At 33.5% G+C, this 8,079-nt stretch overlaps 1 pseudogene; it reads left to right on the top strand.

Annotated features, from left to right (window-relative positions):
• The first annotated feature begins 6,053 nt into the window (after nucleotides 1-6,053).
• On the top strand, nucleotides 6,054-6,795 carry LOC110034075 (annotated as a pseudogene).
• The last annotated feature ends 1,284 nt before the right edge of the window (nucleotides 6,796-8,079 follow it).

Below are 8,079 nucleotides of genomic sequence, written 5' to 3'. Positions count from 1 at the left end.
ATTTTTCGGACATATTCTTCATTAAAAGGAATTTACTCTCCCTTACATCTCGATATGTTCATTTGTCATTTAGTTCTTTGCTCAACTAACATTTTTCCAATCATATCAACCAAATCAACTATTAGTTTTCCTCTAGCCTCACCAATTTTGGAGAAATTATTCTGCCATTTTGTTTTTATATAATGATTTATTGTCTCAGGCGAGAAATCAATTTTGACCATGTATATGATATATTGAGAAGATAAAAATAGAAGTGCAGGCAGATACGCAACAATTCAAGAGATCTATATAATACGTCAAATCTTGTGGCTGTCATAGGAGTTATAGTACTGCTTAATGTTTTTCAACTTATGCTCGACATTTGGAAAAACATTTCCATTAGCTTGTTCCAGCCCTTGCTCGATAAATGAAATGAAGGCTAAGGTGCAATCTTAGAAAGAAATACATCATATAAATTCTCTAAAAAACATTCCCATATGTTTTTTAGATTTGGTTTCAATGGCCGCAAATGGTAAAATAAATAGACCATTACTTCCCTCTAATAAATTTGTAGATAATAATACAACTAAATATTTTGATTTTAAATGGCATGCATTAAGATCTATAATTGCCTGCAACCAACAAGAAAATCATTGACAGTTGCCTTGAAACTTTAAAATTCCCTTGAAAGAGTTGTGATCACCTGTCGATATTGTTAGAGCCAGAAATGTGGGCGCTCATCAGTAATTGTTTCAAATGGACTAAAAATCATATCATGAGCTAACTCTCTTGAATGCCATAGTTTCAAATGAAAGTGGCAAGCTACATGCCGTCTCTGTACTAATATTTATTTGTTTTAGCAGGATGTCAATCAATTTCTTATTCATATCTTATTTCTCTAGACAGCCAAAATACACATGGTTTCCTTATTCCTGATTCTATCAAGAACAATGATGTGAAGCTTCAAACTTTCTCACTTATGTTTGGCCATCTGCACACAACGACGCCTTTACTCTCTATGGACAACCTGAGTGTAAGCAAATAGTTAATAACTTGTATCCTGTCATGTGTTAATCTACACTCAAAGAGTGCTCTATATTTGCTTTTGATCAAAGAAACTAAAAATATCAGAGAACTAATAAAATTGGTACCAACTTAAATAGTTTTAAAATAATCCAAAGACCCAATATTATATATCTTAAGCGCATTGACACAATCATCAATATCATAAACAATTGAATTTTGATAGAAAGCATGTTACTGCTATTTATAATTTGTCTTGCATCAAAACATCTTTCAATATTTGATTATCTTGTCATGTAATAAATATCTCTCAGCTTGGCCACTGTCAATAGGCTATCTCACCTTTTCATTCATTCGCGGTGCACATTGTTTCAATCACTTTAGTGAGCATATGAAAATTAAGAACGTCTTTGCCAAACTTAATCATTTTTAGTTTTCCTCCTCATACTTTCTTCTATCCTTACTTTAATAAAAACCACCAAATTTAACCGTAGTGAAATTCATCTTCTTGATATCCACGATCATAACTCCTAAAAGATGTATTGACAATGAAAAGATCATTAGAATAAAAAAACCTTTCTATGAAAACAAAATAAAAATTTATACTATATGAAACAGAAGCATAAAAATGAAAATCATAGTTTCAAAATTGAAACAAAAATGGTACAAATTGTAAACAGCCTGAATTTCAGTAGTGAAATTCAAATAGAATGTTTTGGAAGTATGCAAGTAGAATGGTTTGGAACAAGTAAATAGACATCTTTGGCTCGAAAAGTCAGAGAACTAGATGTTCTCTTAAAACTGACAATGGCGTCATATTGAAGAACATATGTGGAGTTTGACTTCTTGTTGTTAACTCTCTTGACAGTAAGCCATTCATGCTCTCCGTGTTCTCGTCAAGTCCTTGATCACCTCCTAAATGCTCTCTCTCCACCCAAGGGTTTTAGTAAGGATCAATAATTAAAGTCCCAAGTTGACGGATGTTATGCTGAGTTTGGCTTTTGCCAAGACTTTGGTGCAGCGAGGGAAGAAAGAAAGACTATGACTTAGGTAGTATTTATGACGCCGTTTAAGATTTTAGGAAATTATACACTGTTTTTATGGTGTGAGACATGTAAATTATAAGGTTTAGAGTGGAATGAATGTAAATCCCGCTATGATAAAAATACTAAAAATGCTAATATTTTTTCGATGCTTAAATTCTTTCATGAACTGAATACTATAGTATGAGGCAAGGAATAATATAGGAGCATGCTTGACTTGAAATGCTTAGGGGAAGATTATCCAAAAACTTCCATCAAGTGCTAAAAATGAGTTAGTCATGCTAAAGTACCATATGGATAGCAGCAATAGTAATCAATCAGCATAAAGGGGAAGAAAATTATTCATGAATCAATAATATCAACAATGTCAATCACCAAAAATGCGTAGTGTAGCTTCAGGATGCCGCTAATTTAAATATGTATCTGTAAATGAGTACAGATGTACAGTAAGGTTCAGCCTGCAACTATAGACAAAAGACTGATAAAAATGGTAAAAATTTTTTGGGAGACCATTTGACAGCAGCGACTACTAGACAAAAGAAAATCACACGTAAGAATAAGAATAGTGGATTTCTTTGGAAACAATTTGGCAGTGGTATGTGTTAGACAAATTGCTGTCTAGAGGAGGCTTGGTTTAAATGCCTAAGTGGTGCAAAAACGACTATTGCCAGCCAAGCACATCACCAAATCAAGTTTAGAACCAGCCAAATGAAAACATATTTAAATTAATCCCCCAAAAATCAAGGACAAGGGAGTACAACCACAACATATTCACTTCTAAATTAGATACAACTTAAAATGAATAAATCATTGCTCCTAAAGAAACTTAAAACCTAAAAGGAATTTCACATCAATGACAACTCATGCTCAAAGAAAGTCAGTTGATGTCGGACTATAAACAACACATCTTCTAATCCAGCACATCACCAGAGTATGCACGCCATCGTTCTGAGAAACATTAGAATTATTTACACTACCTACAAATGTTTTTCATTTGTGTTATTCGTGTGTTGGCTCCTAATACTCACCGAGTAAATAATAACCGGCCCCGTATGTGCCAGATAGATGAGTTTTCCTACAATTATTTGATATCTTCACTTATCCACAACAATGTTTTCTTTTTCCCTATTGACTTTTAATCCGGATTCATTGAAATATCAGCAGACTTGCATCCAACAATCTATTTCTCCTTTAGTAGATCTAGGATGTATTAACTATGTGATATAATAATGCCTTTCTTAGACGTTGCTTTCTCCAAACATAGAAAATATAACATGATTTCTAGGTCATTGATTTCAAACTCGATGACAAACACTTCTTTAGTTTTGAGAATCTCTCTTTTATCACACCAAAAAGAATCATATCATCCATATATACTATCAGTACAATAATTTAACATCTTTAAGTGTATTTTATACATAGAGTATGATCAACTTGACCATTAGAATGCCCATTAGATCTCGTAATTTTTATAAACCTTTCAAACCACTCTCTTGATGATTGTTTAAGCCCATAAAGACTTCCTGAGTTTACATGCTAGGTGTTTGTAAGAATCATTCTCAAGCCTTGGTCGTATCTTCATATACACTTCTTCCAGAACCTCATTCAAGAAGACATTTTTATGTCAAATTGATGCAAACCACATTCATTGTTAATTTTTACTAAAAAGTGAACTCCAATAGTGTTAAGTTTGGCAATTAGTGTGAAGGTTTTTTGATAGTCGATCCCATAGGCTTGAGTGAAATATTTTGCAAAAAGTGTCATGACCTGATTCGGGACTACTATTAACCCAGAAGGAAACAAACGATCGCATAATATGAATTAAACTTTCTATATCCAGTTACTATTTAACAAATTTAAAAGAATTAAAATAATATATGTAAATTTATCTCGTTACTAGTCTATGTCTTCTGTAAACTTTATCTTTTATAACGTTCATCGTTGATCACTTAATTAACCTGCAAATTTAGTTTAAAATAATTGTGATCGAAACGAGTCAGTGAATACTCATACTCATAAATCACAGTAATACATGAAAAAATAAGACAAATGTCAGTCAATTTTTTAATAAATCAATAACAATATTTGATGTTATTCACATAATATTTATATATTAATAATATATCAATATTATTCTACATCTATACAATCTTCATAAAAACACCGTCTAAAAATTATGTCAATTAAGATACATCAATGTCAATATCTTTTTTCATATACATGCATGAATACCTTAGTGTTCCCCTACTAGTACCATCAAATGGTAACTCTATTATAATTAGGCATGCACATACAAGCAATCAACATAAACATATTGTTTATGTTTCATAGCATTTGATTCAACATAATATATAAAGCATCCACTAAATGCATCAGAGTAAGTAACTATAACATTCATAATAATATGACCAATAAAGAAAAAATCTCAATCAGAATATAGCACGTGCAAGTGTCATTAACTACAAAATAGTTGAAAAGAAACAATTTATTACTAGAGATTAAAAGTATGATTACTCACCTCGATGACAAATGATTTGTTCTTGAATTCTTCTTAACTTTAATCCTTTTAGAATTTAAGCCTAAAGTAAACATGGGTATTGTTTTATTATTTTAATAAAATATTTACCTCATACTAATTTTCATTATTATGCTTTATGTAATCACGCTAAATTTTCTATTTAATCAAATAACCTAATTAAAGCTTACCTTATCAGTCGAACAAAAGTTTCTTCCTCCCTTTGCGCTTGACTTCGATTCACAGCACATGAAAGCTCAACATCGGCTCCCTCCCGCAGGAATTCGACCCTTCTTCCTCTCCTCTTCTTCGCTAGTTAGTCAAAGCCCTTACCCGCAAACGCACATCTCCTTGCTTTGCTCCATCCTGCTCGAGGAGTCGACGTCGTCCTCTTCGTTGCTCGACCACGACGCCGATACGTCTCGAGCCTCTTTGTCGTCGGTTAGAATGCCTCCCACACCGTCCTCCTCCCCATCGTACGCGGTTCGACTGCCAGCTAAGTGAACCTTGCCTTAACCGCCTGTTTTATAGCTGAACTCATCGTGTAGGCTTTCGATTCATCTCCCTCTCTTTGGCTTCCCGACTCCTCACTTCATCTTCCTTTTGTTTGTTTCCTCGACCCCTCCGTTCCTCTTCCTTGATTAGTTGCCCCCTTCTATTTGTAACATAACTATTACAATCTTCCCCAATTATAAAAAATTTATCCTCGAAATTTAGAAATGGACCTTAAGCAAGCCAACATTAGCTATTTATAAAACTAGGGGCATTCAATAAAAATAAAAAATAATCACTATAAAGCTAAAGACTCGATGTAAGGCGACTCAACTATAATACTGAAACAAGAAAGTATGTTAGGAAAATACCCTTATATAAGAAATCACCAAACAAATCAAACATCAATATCATCAACAATGGTAGATTCTTCAAATCCACTAAGGGAATATACTCGAATTCGAACATGTTGTCTTGGTTGACATTGGGTAGAGCTGAAGCCATACACTATCTTTTTTCTATCCACCTGTAGTCTTCTGTGAAAGAGCTCCACCTGATTCTGATTTTCAACGCTCTTTAGGATAACAGATGAACAATATCTTTTCATATGATCCGACTGACGACACTAATAACAAGTGTTAAAGCCCATTAAGCATTCATATTTATGTTGTCTTCTACATTTGGCACCAGTGACTACTATACCCTGAGTCGTACATCTGCTAACTTCACCAGAATTGTTCTTAGACTTCTTTCCATTAGATCCTTCTAAGTGATCTACATGCTCACCTTCATCATTATTCTTCCACTTGTGCATCTCCTTACGCTTCTGATTGTATGGTGTGGCACATACACGTTATGCAAACAAAAAGGATGATTACTTTATTTGAATTTGATTGAATGATTATTCTATTCTTTTTGGATCATAACCAAATAAAAAATTGTCGAGTTATAAAATTCCATAGAAAACTTGGTTATTCAACTTAGGTGAAATAGTAATAGTCATGGGTATACTTGTATACTACAAAATTGGAATGAAATCTAATCTATTTCATTTCATCTTTGTCCAAAAGATCGCATTTTTTCCAATAAGTCTGTTTTTATGTTATTTTGTACTGTACAACTCCTTTTTTGTGGGATTGTTTTCCCCGAAAGGGGATGAGAAGAATTATAGAATGAATTGCTAGTTATGCCTAGATCTCGAATAGATGAAAATTTTATTGATAAGACCTCTTCAATTGTAGCCAATATTTTATTACGAATAATTCCGACAACTTCAGGAGAAAAAAAGACATTTATCTATTACAGAGATGGTGCGTTTTGATTTTTTATTGTTTTTTTTACCCCTCAGTTTTACGAGAAAAAGAACGTAGTTAGGAATAGAAAAAAAAGTAAATTAGTGAAATAAACCTACGCTTGGTGAAGGTGAAGTTTAGAGATAGAGCAATGCCTTCTGTCGTGTATCCTCGATTGATGCAGCCTTAGATGCTTCAATTATCAATTTTAGTATTGAGCCAAAAGTTACATCTATAGGTTCTTTATTGGAGGTCAATACTACTTCATTTAGTACCAATAGGTGGCATCGGGGAAAAAGCACTACACCTAGGAATCAACAACACAAAAACTTTGTTATAAAAAACCCTTTTCCTTATCGGTATCGGGACTAAAAAGAATGGTTAGGAAAACAAAGATCCATCTCATTCGTACTTTTGGTACCCTTATAACCATCAAAGACCGTTGAAGTAACTAATTTATGGAAATAAAAAGCGTTGAGTACAAAGAAATCTTGGAGTTAATCAAAGACCGTTGAAGTGACTTTTTCTATCCACCTGCAATTTTCTGTGAAAGAGCTCCACCTAATTCTGATTTTCAGCGCTCTTCTGAACAAGAGATGAACGATATATTGTCATATGATCAGACTGACGACACTAATAACATGTGTTAAAGCCCATTAAGCATTCACATTTATGTTGTCTTCTACATTTGGCACCAGTGACTACTGTACCCTGAGTCGTACATCTGCTAACTCCACCTGAATTGCTCTTAGACTTGTTTCCATTGGATCCTTCTAAGTGATCCACATGTTCACCTTCATCATTATTCTTCCAGTTGTGCATCTCCTTATGCTTCCGATTAAGCTGATAGTCAAACTCCACTCTTTTATCTTGTTCCACTAATACCGAATATTAATCGATCCCTAAAGGTATCAAAATTTGTCTAATCGAAGCATTTAATCCCCAAAGAGATTAGTAGCACTTTCTTCTGCAATAGCGATCAACTCTAGTGCATACATTGACAGTGCAGTGAATTTTGATTCATACTACATGACTGTCTTCTCTTCTTACCTCAACTTGATGAACTTGTTCTGCATCTGTCATCGAGTGAATAGGGGTACGAACCACTCTCTAAAAAAATCCACAAACTTCTCCCAACTTATCTTTGTGTTGGGTATGTCCCTTAACCTGTATTAACGCAACTGATGCCACCACCTTTTGGCATCTTCATCTAGCACAAACATTGTCAGTGGTACTCTTCATTCAATCGGATAAGTCATGATATTTACCTTTTCTATTCTCATTAATCAGTTCTCCGCTTTAATTGGGTCTTCAATCTTTTTGAACAAAGGTAAACGCAGACCTTGAAATATCTTGAAGTACTTATCCACAGCATTTGTCTGACTTTTGTTACGCTACGATCTGGACTCTTGAATCAGTTGAGTCATCATTGTCATCATTTGGGTGAGGACATTCGTGTTCATATTTACAGTAGGTTGTATTTCTTCATTTTCTATCGAATTTCATCTTCTGTGATTTTGGTTGCATCGTCATGTCTGAATGGATAATAATTATTACTTTAACTTTAATTTTTTTATAATTATTAAATTTTTTTTATAATTATCTTATTGTATCATTCATCACTATTTCATTAATTAATTCTAAATCATGTTCTCTGATACCACTATTGTCACGACCTGACCCGACGCTTGAAATTAACCAAAACGAGAACATGGAATTAAATTTTCTATATTTA

This window comes from Phalaenopsis equestris, unplaced genomic scaffold (genome assembly GCF_001263595.1).
Source record: "Phalaenopsis equestris unplaced genomic scaffold, ASM126359v1 Scaffold001343, whole genome shotgun sequence".
Taxonomy (NCBI): Eukaryota; Viridiplantae; Streptophyta; class Magnoliopsida; order Asparagales; family Orchidaceae; genus Phalaenopsis; species Phalaenopsis equestris.
The sequence above is the reverse complement of the archived record's forward strand: the minus strand, read 5'-3'. Positions and strand labels throughout refer to the sequence as shown.